The sequence below is a fragment of the Gobio gobio genome (genome assembly GCF_949357685.1).
Source record: "Gobio gobio genome assembly, chromosome: 22".
In the NCBI taxonomy this organism is placed as follows: domain Eukaryota; kingdom Metazoa; phylum Chordata; class Actinopteri; order Cypriniformes; family Gobionidae; genus Gobio; species Gobio gobio.
Window position 1 is genome coordinate 3,503,870 of NC_137118.1, and position 11,596 is coordinate 3,515,465.

Here is an 11,596-nt window from a genome sequence, read left to right on the forward strand (position 1 = left end):
TGCACAAATATACAATATTAAATTTTTTATGCAACATTAAGGTCATCCATGGTAGTGCAAAACTATGCTACTGGACATGATTTTTGAAATGATATGCACTTTTAACATTTATAATGTTTTAGATTTCTTCAGGGTTATTATTAGTAGTGAAGAAAAGAGAGGGGAAAAAAGCGTCTCTTCTGGGAGAGATATGAGAAAAACATGCCATGAAAAACGTCACGTCCCTCTCGGTTAATTCCTGCCTTTCCCATTCCCGCTAACAAATCCCCCACACCTAAACGTCATTGAAACACTAATGGTCCTTTAAGCTTTTGTCAGTCAGCGCTGGTTTGCTGTGACACTAACCGGCCAGCACTCCGTGAAACAGCATGAAAGCCTCCTTCAGAAACTACCGTAGTTTATCCCACTTACAAAGGGAGATTGCCAGAAATTGCAGAAAATGACTTAAGTGCAACCACGTCTCATCTCTGTTTAATGTACAAAGCTGCAGTCATGCTCTCTCTCCGCCGGTTCTGGTCACTGAGCGCTTCCTCGTTTCCATTGAAGCACAGAATAAAGCTCCGCAGGGTCAAGCCTCCTGTCACCGTTTCCCTCGCTCTAATTTCTCGTCACGTCCGTGCACATGTTGTAAATTATGCTCATAAAAGCCATTTGACGTTGTTATGATCGGTAGTTGCGCCCTGGACCGTGGGCCTGTAAACGTCAGATGTGGAGGCACTCCGCAAGCCCAGAGGAAAATGTAAAGTGCTGAAGGGGACACACACTTTTACTGGTCATTACAACACGAAACACCTGCCGGCTTCACCATGTCTCCTTTCACGGCTGGCATCGCCACGACGACTCAATATCATTGGCGGGATGATAAAATAAACCTTGTCAGTGATTAATTTCATCTGTAATTTTCATTAGTCTGTGGAGCATGTGGATATTGTGTTACTGTTGAGTTTTCCTTGACCCTGGACCACAAAACCAGTCATAAGGGTCCGTTTTTTTTAAAGAGCACCTATCATGGAATTTTGAAATGTACCTTTCATGTAGTGTGTAACACAGATCTAAGTGAACAAAAACATCCTGCAAAGTTTGAAATATGAAAGTGCACCGTAAATAGTTATTATCTTTCAAAAGTAAGAGTCGACTCTGAGTCATTTTTAAGAATCGTTAGAAGACCGAAGCTTTTTCTCTGACTAGATGACGTCAACTTGTCAAGTTATTTGAATACGATACGCCCACTTATTGCGCTTCAAGACACCAGTGAAAACTAGAAAACATCATGGCGACGAGACGCCAGTGAAAACTAGAAAACATCATGGAGACGAGACGCCAGTGAAAACTAGAAAACATCATGGCGACGAGACGCCAGTGAAAACTAGAAAACATCATGGCGACGAGACGCCAGTGAAAACTAGAAAACATCATGGCGACGAGACGCCAGTGAAAACTAGAAAACATCATGGAGACGAGACGCCAGTGAAAACTAGAAAACATCATGGCGACGAGACGCCAGTGAAAACTAGAAAACATCATGGAGACGAGACGCCAGTGAAAACTAGAAAACATCATGGCGACGAGACGCCAGTGAAAACTAGAAAACATCATGGCGACGAGACGCCAGTGAAAACTAGAAAACATCATGGCGACGAGACGCCAGTGAAAACTAGAAAACATCATGGCGACGAGACGCCAGTGAAAACTAGAAAACATCATGGCGACGAGACGCCAGTGAAAACTAGAAAACATCATGGCGACGAGACGCCAGTGAAAACTAGAAAACATCATGGCGACGAGACGCCAGTGAAAACTAGAAAACATCATGGAGACGAGACGCCAGTGAAAACTAGAAAACATCATGGCGACGAGACGCCAGTGAAAACTAGAAAACATCATGGAGACGAGACGCCAGTGAAAACTAGAAAACATCATGGAGACGAGACGCCAGTGAAAACTAGAAAACATCATGGAGACGAGACGCCAGTGAAAACTAGAAAATATCATGGAGACGAGACGCCAGTGAAAACTAGAAAACATCATGGAGACGAGACGCCAGTGAAAACTAGAAAACATCATGGAGACGAGACGCCAGTGAAAACTAGAAAACATCATGGAGACGAGACGCCAGTGAAAACTAGAAAACATCATGGAGACGAGACGCCAGTGAAAACTAGAAAACATCATGGAGACGAGACGCTGTGAAAACTAGAAAACATCATGGCCACGAGACGCCAGTGAAAACTAGAAAACATCATGGAGACGAGACGCCAGTGAAAACTAGAAAACATCATGGCCACGAGACGCCAGTGAAAACTAGAAAACATCATGGAGACAAGACGCCAGTGAAAACTAGAAAACATCATGGCGACGAGACGCTGTGTTCTGAAGTGCGACTCAAAAGCAAACTTCTCATCTGCCCAAGGATGAGCATTTGAAGACTAAGTGGCTTGAAGACAAACCATACATCGTTGCGATTGTGTGTTTATTAGTCTTCAAATGTCTCTATTTGCATGTTTCGCGATCTCAGGAAGCTTTTATTATGGACTTCTATTATGGCACATGGTTCTTCTTCTTCTGTCTGTATCATATATGGATTACATGTGCACAGAGCGCCCTCCGGCTGCCAGGATGAACTGAAAACAACACATAAGAGACTCAATCGCTCATGATTAGGCTACATCTGCGCATTTTGAGGAAGTATTGAATAAAAAATACTCCTCTATTTAGAAATTGGACACAGACATATGAGAATCTATCAATATTTCTCCTCATCTGCACACTTTTGAACTAAAAGCCCTGAGGGATGTTGATTTGTCCCGAGTCTTCGTGAGGAGAATAGAGGAGTTTTTTTATGAATGAGATCAGCTGAGGCTCATATTACAATCAAACAGTACCGACGCAGTTTTCATATTCATAACTCCTGACACATATTAACAAATTACTGTCACTATAAGACTTTGATGGGCGTTCCGTTTCCGAAAATATCTGCAGACTATACCAATCACAACTGACTGGGTCATCGGACCAATCACCGCAGATTAGCGTCACGTAAAGGCGGGGTTTTGAAAAGTGAATCACTAAAGGAATCATTTGAGAATCGCTGTCAAAACAGGTAAAAATAAATGCATATTATAAGAAAACTAAAGTCTTTTTTGTCATTGCATGCATGCAAAACTGTTGTTGGGGACTTCTAAAACAATATTTGGAACATTTTAAATGCCATAATAGGTGCTCTTTAAATTGAGATGTATATCATATGAAAGCTGAATAAATAAGCGTTCCACTGATGTATGGTTTGTTAGGATAGGACAATATTTGAAAATTACAATATTACTCTGATTGGTTTATTGCACGTTACACACCCAAATCACACCCATAACTCATTAAAGGGTTAGTTCACCCAAAAATGAAAATTCTGTCATTAATTACTTACCCTCATGTCGTTCGACACCCGTCAGACCTTCGTTCATCTTCAGACACAAATTAAGATATTTTAGTGTAAATCTGATGCTCTGAAAGGCCTCCATTGGCACAATGGCACTTTACACTCTCAAGACCCTTAAAAGACACTAAAGACGTCGTTACAAAGTCCATCTCACTACAGTGGTTCTACAATAACTTTATGAATCGGCGACAATAGTTTTTGTGCGCAAAAAAACCCTAAATAACGACTTACATAGTGATGACGATTTCAAAACACGGCATCATGAAGCTTCGAAGCGTTATGAATCAGTGAGTCGATTCAGTGGTTTGAATCGCCAAATTTCAGCAGTTTGGCGGTTTGACACGCGATCCGAATCATCATTCGACTCACTGATTCATAACGCTTCGAAGCTTCATGATGCCGTGTTTTGAAATCGTCATCACTATATAAGTCGTTATTTAGGGTTTTTTTGCGCACAAAAACTATTGTCGCTGATTCATAAAGTTATTTAACACGGAGTGGAAACGTTGCTTTATTCACAAATTTTTTTTTTTTTTTGGATTGAAATTTGGATTGAAAGCGCCCTTATGTGGTCCAGGGTTGTTTTGTTCCCCGTTAACATCCCTGTACACTGTAAAAAAATCCAACTTCCGACAAATTCAGCTTTTAAAGTTTATTCAACTTTTTAACATGAAAAAAGTTTGTACAACTAATTGACCCTAGTTGAGAAAACTCAAAAATGTTCTGCAGCTGGTTGCCTTAAAGCAGCACTAGGTAACTTTTCAACCTTTATAATATATTTTCAAGACTCTTGTGATGATACATCGACTTACAATAGGTTGAATGACACGTCTGCCATAGCCTGACGGGGTCTGTATCGTTTTTAATCGTACTTTTAAACTTCGGGTTTCGGGTAGTAACATAAAGAACTACAAAATTCGACTGCTTTACGGCATATACGTCACTTCCACCACCACCACCACTTCCTTAAATTCGGACGTGCGAGCCCAACTATAGTTTGTTTGCCGAATGTTATAGTCATGGCCGAAGCAGCACAGAAAAATAAGAAAGCAAAGGTTTTGTCGGAGGAAAGCAAAAAGAGGAAACGAGAAAGTGATGGGATTAAAGGCAGGACGAGGATCAACATTGGGCCGGCGTTTGCTCGTTGGCGTGAGCTGAAGGAGGAGGGGCTACATTCTTGCAAGTAAATACATAAGACGTACAAAATCATATTTTAGGATACCTAACATGTCTGTGATATTGGTTTATTTGTCTTGCCTCAAGCTATAATGCAAATTGATTTTTCAAATTTGCAGATTCATCAATGATAGCTTGATATTATAATATTGACGATATATGGTTATTACCAGAGGTGGACAGTAACTAAGTACACTGAGAACTACGACGACTAGAGGGAACGTAATCAGCGACAGTAAATATAATATATAAAACGGACATTTGGATATTTGACTTAACAGTGACATAATGTTTACTGCACACATACACATATCGAGGCATACTGAGTGTCAGGATCCCAAAGGTCCCAGGACCCATTCTTCAGCTGAAGCTTCACTTCGTATTGCCTGTATCCACTTTTATCTTCTTAACACTCGTTTTTTTGGGGTGGACAGCTTATAAAAACTTATTTCTGTGTTTTTTAGCTTGTTTGCTGTACACCTTGTCACATCTCAGCTTTTAGACATTGTTCTGTTTTTTGTTATAAGGCCGAAATGACAATGAAGCAGCCTCACGCAATGCAAAGTCAATGGAGAGCGTTGGATTGTTTTCCCCCCCGGTGTGGGCGTGGCCTAAATACGCTCTGTGTCTATGGAGTTGTGTACTTTGTCCACCTCTGGTTATTAGCTACCACTCAAACATATGTCTGTGTCAAATTTCTATTTCATTTTAATTCAATACTTCATCAAAATGCGCAGATGTAGCCTAATCATGAGCGATTGAGTCTCTTATGTGTTGTTTTCAGTTCATCCTGGCAGCCGGAGGGCGCTCTGTGCACATGTAGTCCATATATGATACAGACAGAAGAAGAAGAACCATGTGCCATAATAGAAGTCCATAATAAAAGCTTCCTGAGATCGCGAAACATGCAAATAGAGACATTTGAAGACTAATAAACACACAATCGCGACGATGATTTGTCTTCAAGCCACTTAGTCTTCAAATGCTCATCCTTGGGCAGATGAAAAGTTTGCTTTTGAGTCGCACTTCAGAACACAGCGTCTCGTCGCCATGATGTTTTCTAGTTTTCACTGGCGTCTCGTCTCCATGATGTTTTCTAGTTTTCACTGGCGTCTCGTCGCCATGATGTTTTCTAGTTTTCACTGGCGTCTCGTCTCCATGATGTTTTCTAGTTTTCACTGGCGTCTCGTCTCCATGATGTTTTCTAGTTTTCACTGGCGTCTCGTCTCCATGATGTTTTCTAGTTTTCACTGGCGTCTCGTCTCCATGATGTTTTCTAGTTTTCACTGGCGTCTCGTCTCCATGATGTTTTCTAGTTTTCACTGGCGTCTCGTCTCCATGATGTTTTCTAGTTTTCACTGGCGTCTCGTCTCCATGATGTTTTCTAGTTTTCACTGGCGTCTCGTCTCCATGATGTTTTCTAGTTTTCACTGGCGTCTCGTCTCCATGATGTTTTCTAGTTTTCACTGGCGTCTCGTCGCCATGATGTTTTCTAGTTTTCACTGGCGTCTCGTCTTCATGATGTTTTCTAGTTTTCACAGCGTCTCGTCTCCATGATGTTTTCTAGTTTTCACTGGCGTCTCGTCGCCATGATGTTTTCTAGTTTTCACTGGCGTCTCGTCGCCATGATGTTTTCTAGTTTTCACTGGCGTCTCGTCTCCATGATGTTTTCTAGTTTTCACTGGCGTCTCGTCTCCATGATGTTTTCTAGTTTTCACTGGCGTCTCGTCTTCATGATGTTTTCTAGTTTTCACTGGCGTCTCGTCTCCATGATGTTTTCTAGTTTTCACTGGCGTCTCGTCTTCATGATGTTTTCTAGTTTTCACTGGCGTCTCGTCGCCATGATGTTTTCTAGTTTTCACTGTCGTCTCGTCTTCATGATGTTTTCTAGTTTTCACTGGCGTCTCGTCGCCATGATGTTTTCTAGTTTTCACTGGCGTCTCGTCTCCATGATGTTTTCTAGTTTTCACTGGCGTCTCGTCGCCATGATGTTTTCTAGTTTTCACTGGCGTCTCGTCTCCATGATGTTTTCTAGTTTTCACTGGCGTCTCGTCTTCATGATGTTTTCTATGATGTTTTCTAGTTTTCACTGTCGTCTCGTCTCCATGATGTTTTCTAGTTTTCACAGCGTCTCGTCTCCATGATGTTTTCTAGTTTTCACTGGCGTCTCGTCTCCATGATGTTTTCTAGTTTTCACTGGCGTCTCGTCTCCATGATGTTTTCTAGTTTTCACAGCGTCTCGTCTCCATGATGTTTTCTAGTTTTCACTGTCGTCTCGTCTCCATGATGTTTTCTAGTTTTCACAGCGTCTCGTCTCCATGATGTTTTCTAGTTTTCACTGGCGTCTCGTCTCCATGATGTTTTCTAGTTTTCACTGGCGTCTCGTCTTCATGATGTTTTCTAGTTTTCACTGGCGTCTCGTCGCCATGATGTTTTCTAGTTTTCACAGCGTCTCTTCGCCATGATGTTTTCTAGTTTTCACTGGCGTCTCATCGCCATGATGTTTTCTAGTTTTCACTGGCGTCTCGTCGCCATGATGTTTTCTAGTTTTCACTGGTGTCTCGTCGCCATGATGTTTTCTAGTTTTCACTGGCGTCTCGTTTCCATGATGTTTTCTAGTTTTCACTGGCGTCTCGTCTTCATGATGTTTTCTAGTTTTCACTGGCGTCTCGTCTCCATGATGTTTTCTAGTTTTCACTGGCGTCTCGTCTCCATGATGTTTTCTAGTTTTCACTGGCGTCTCGTCTCCATGATGTTTTCTAGTTTTCACTGGCGTCTCGTCTCCATGATGTTTTCTAGTTTTCACTGGCGTCTCGTCGCCATGATGTTTTCTAGTTTTCACTGGCGTCTCGTCTCCATGATGTTTTCTAGTTTTCACTGGCGTCTCGTCTCCATGATGTTTTCTAGTTTTCACTGGCGTCTCGTCGCCATGATGTTTTCTAGTTTTCACTGGCGTCTCGTCTCCATGATGTTTTCTAGTTTTCACTGGCGTCTCGTCGCCATGATGTTTTCTAGTTTTCACTGGCGTCTCGTCTCCATGATGTTTTCTAGTTTTCACTGGCGTCTCGTCGCCATGATGTTTTCTAGTTTTCACTGGCGTCTCGTCTCCATGATGTTTTCTAGTTTTCACTGGCGTCTCGTCTCCATGATGTTTTCTAGTTTTCACTGGCGTCTCGTCTCCATGATGTTTTCTAGTTTTCACTGGCGTCTCGTGGCCATGATGTTTTCTAGTTTTCACTGGCGTCTCGTCTCCATGATGTTTTCTAGTTTTCACTGGCGTCTCGTGGCCATGATGTTTTCTAGTTTTCACTGGCGTCTCGTCGCCATGATGTTTTCTAGTTTTCACTGGCGTCTCGTCTCCATGATGTTTTCTAGTTTTCACTGGCGTCTCGTCTCCATGATGTTTTCTAGTTTTCACTGGCGTCTCGTCTTCATGATGTTTTCTAGTTTTCACTGGCGTCTCGTCTCCATGATGTTTTCTAGTTTTCACTGGCGTCTCGTCTCCATGATGTTTTCTAGTTTTCACTGGCGTCTCGTCTCCATGATGTTTTCTAGTTTTCACTGGCGTCTCGTCTCCATGATGTTTTCTAGTTTTCACTGGCGTCTCGTCTCCATGATGTTTTCTAGTTTTCACTGGCGTCTCGTCTCCATGATGTTTTCTAGTTTTCACTGGCGTCTCGTTTTCATGATGTTTTCTAGTTTTCACTGGCGTCTCGTCTTCATGATGTTTTCTAGTTTTCACTGGCGTCTCGTCTCCATGATGTTTTCTAGTTTTCACTGGCGTCTCGTCTTCATGATGTTTTCTAGTTTTCACTGGCGTCTCGTCTCCATGATGTTTTCTAGTTTTCACTGGCGTGTCGTCTCCATGATGTTTTCTAGTTTTCACTGGCGTCTCGTTTTCATGATGTTTTCTAGTTTTCACTGGCGTCTCGTCTCCATGGTGTTTTCTAGTTTTCACTGGCGTCTCGTCTTCATGATGTTTTCTAGTTTTCACTGGCGTCTCGTCTCCATGATGTTTTCTAGTTTTCACTGGCGTCTCGTCTCCATGATGTTTTCTAGTTTTCACTGGCGTCTCGTCTCCATGATGTTTTCTAGTTTTCACTGGCGTCTTGTGGCCATGATGTTTTCTAGTTTTCACTGGCGTCTCGTCTTCATGATGTTTTCTAGTTTTCACTGGCGTCTCGTCTCCATGATGTTTTCTAGTTTTCACTGGCGTCTCGTCTCCATGATGTTTTCTAGTTTTCACTGGCGTCTCGTCTCCATGATGTTTTCTAGTTTTCACTGGCGTCTTGTGGCCATGATGTTTTCTAGTTTTCACTGGCGTCTCGTCTCCATGATGTTTTCTAGTTTTCACTGGCGTCTCGTCTCCATGATGTTTTCTAGTTTTCACTGGCGTCTCGTCTTCATGATGTTTTCTAGTTTTCACTGGCGTCTCGTCTCCATGATGTTTTCTAGTTTTCACTGGCGTCTCGTCTCCATGATGTTTTCTAGTTTTCACTGGCGTCTCGTCTCCATGATGTTTTCTAGTTTTCACTGGCGTCTCGTGGCCATGATGTTTTCTAGTTTTCACTGGCGTCTCGTCGCCATGATGTTTTCTAGTTTTCACTGGCGTCTCGTCTCCATGATGTTTTCTAGTTTTCACTGGCGTCTCGTCTTCATGATGTTTTCTAGTTTTCTAGTTTTCACTGGCGTCTCGTCGCCATGATGTTTTCTAGTTTTCACTGGCGTCTCGTCTCCATGATGTTTTCTAGTTTTCACTGGCGTCTTGTCTCCATGATGTTTTCTAGTTTTCACTGGCGTCTCGTGGCCATGATGTTTTCTAGTTTTCACTGGCGTCTCGTCTCCATGATGTTTTCTAGTTTTCACTGGCGTCTCGTCGCCATGATGTTTTCTAGTTTTCACTGGCGTCTCGTCGCCATGATGTTTTCTAGTTTTCACTGGCGTCTCGTCTCCATGATGTTTTCTAGTTTTCACTGGCGTCTCGTCTCCATGATGTTTTCTAGTTTTCACTGGCGTCTCGTCTCCATGATGTTTTCTAGTTTTCACTGGCGTCTCGTCTTCATGATGTTTTCTAGTTTTCACTGGCGTCTCGTCTCCATGATGTTTTCTAGTTTTCACTGGCGTCTCGTCTCCATGATGTTTTCTAGTTTTCACTGGCGTCTCGTCTCCATGATGTTTTCTAGTTTTCACTGGCGTCTCGTCTCCATGATGTTTTCTAGTTTTCACTGGCGTCTCGTCTCCATGATGTTTTCTAGTTTTCACTGGCGTCTCGTCGCCATGATGTTTTCTAGTTTTCACTGGCGTCTCGTGGCCATGATGTTTTCTAGTTTTCACTGGCGTCTCGTCTCCATGATGTTTTCTAGTTTTCACTGGCGTCTCGTCTCCATGATGTTTTCTAGTTTTCACTGGCGTCTCGTCTCCATGATGTTTTCTAGTTTTCACTGGCGTCTCGTCTCCATGATGTTTTCTAGTTTTCACTGGCGTCTCGTCGCCATGATGTTTTCTAGTTTTCACTGGCGTCTCGTCTCCATGATGTTTTCTAGTTTTCACTGGCGTCTCGTCTCCATGATGTTTTCTAGTTTTCACTGGCGTCTCGTCTCCATGATGTTTTCTAGTTTTCACTGGCGTCTCGTCTCCATGATGTTTTCTAGTTTTCACTGGCGTCTCGTCTCCATGATGTTTTCTAGTTTTCACTGGCGTCTCGTCTCCATGATGTTTTCTAGTTTTCACTGGCGTCTCGTCTTCATGATGTTTTCTAGTTTTCACTGGCGTCTCGTCTCCATGATGTTTTCTAGTTTTCACTGGCATCTCTTCTCCATGATGTTTTCTAGTTTTCACTGGCGTCTCGTCGCCATGATGTTTTCTAGTTTTCACTGGCGTCTCGTCGCCATGATGTTTTCTAGTTTTCACTGGCATCTCTTCTCCATGATGTTTTCTAGTTTTCACTGGCGTCTCGTCGCCATGATGTTTTCTAGTTTTCACTGGCGTCTTGGAGCGCAATAAGTGGGCGTATCGTTTTCAAATAACTTGACAAGTTGACGTCATCTAGTCAGAGAAAAAGCTTCGGTCTTCTAACGATTCTTAAAAATGACTCAGAGTCGACTCTTACTTTTGAAAGATAATAACAATATACGGTGCACTGTCATATTTCAAACTTTGCAGGATGTTTTTGTTCACTTAGATCTGTTACACACTACATGAAAGGTCAATTTCAAAATTCCATGATAGGTGCTCTTTAAGTTTTCTCAACTTTTTTTTTACAGTGTAGGGATAAAAACAGCTGAAGCATACGTCAAAATGTCTTCACAGGTTCCACAGCAGGAATGAGGGTCAGTAAATGATGACAGGATTTCTATTACTGGGTGATCTATCCCTTTAACCTCTGCTGTTGTTTCTCCCGAGCAAACGCAGATGACTTCCTGCCAGTAGTCTTTAGCGAAGGTGTGGGCGGCGATGAGGAGGTCTTAACCTGGTGCTGACAACTCTGATGCTGGAGAGAGGCGATATTCCTAAAGCAGAGTGTCATAGGGGATCGCTTAAAGAGAACAAACGCATTTAGACCGTTCCTCTGCCTCTGGCTCTCTCTCTCTCCGTCTCATCCTAATGAGAGGTTCAAGGCTTTGCATATGGGACCGCTTTGCTCCAGCGACAATGATCTCTCTTCCAATTTCCCTGGTTCACACCTCCCATGTCTTCAGAAAGACAGCACCAGGGTCCAGGATGTCCCGCCAAGCATTGCTTTAGGACAGAGAGATCCCACAGAGCTGCAAAAGAGAATGTGAGGCGTATTATAAAGCAGACACTCTCTCTGTTTTTACAAGTGCGGGCCAGAACAAAGCAGTTTTTACCAGACAGTCTGCTTTGATTTTCTCTCTTTCCACTCTCATCTTCCCTCATCTTCTCATTTTATGTAAGTGAAGTGGAAAAGAACAGACAAGAATCAACTCTTTAAAGGAATAGTTCACCCAAAAATGAAAATTGGCATCG

The 11,596-nt window shown here is 42.5% G+C and overlaps 1 protein-coding gene across 1 annotated transcript in view; it reads left to right on the top strand.

Annotated features, from left to right (window-relative positions):
• The window catches only part of uvrag (UV radiation resistance associated gene), a 240,914-nt gene that overhangs the window by 94,399 nt on the left and 134,919 nt on the right, over positions 1-11,596 (top strand). The window lies entirely within an intron of this gene.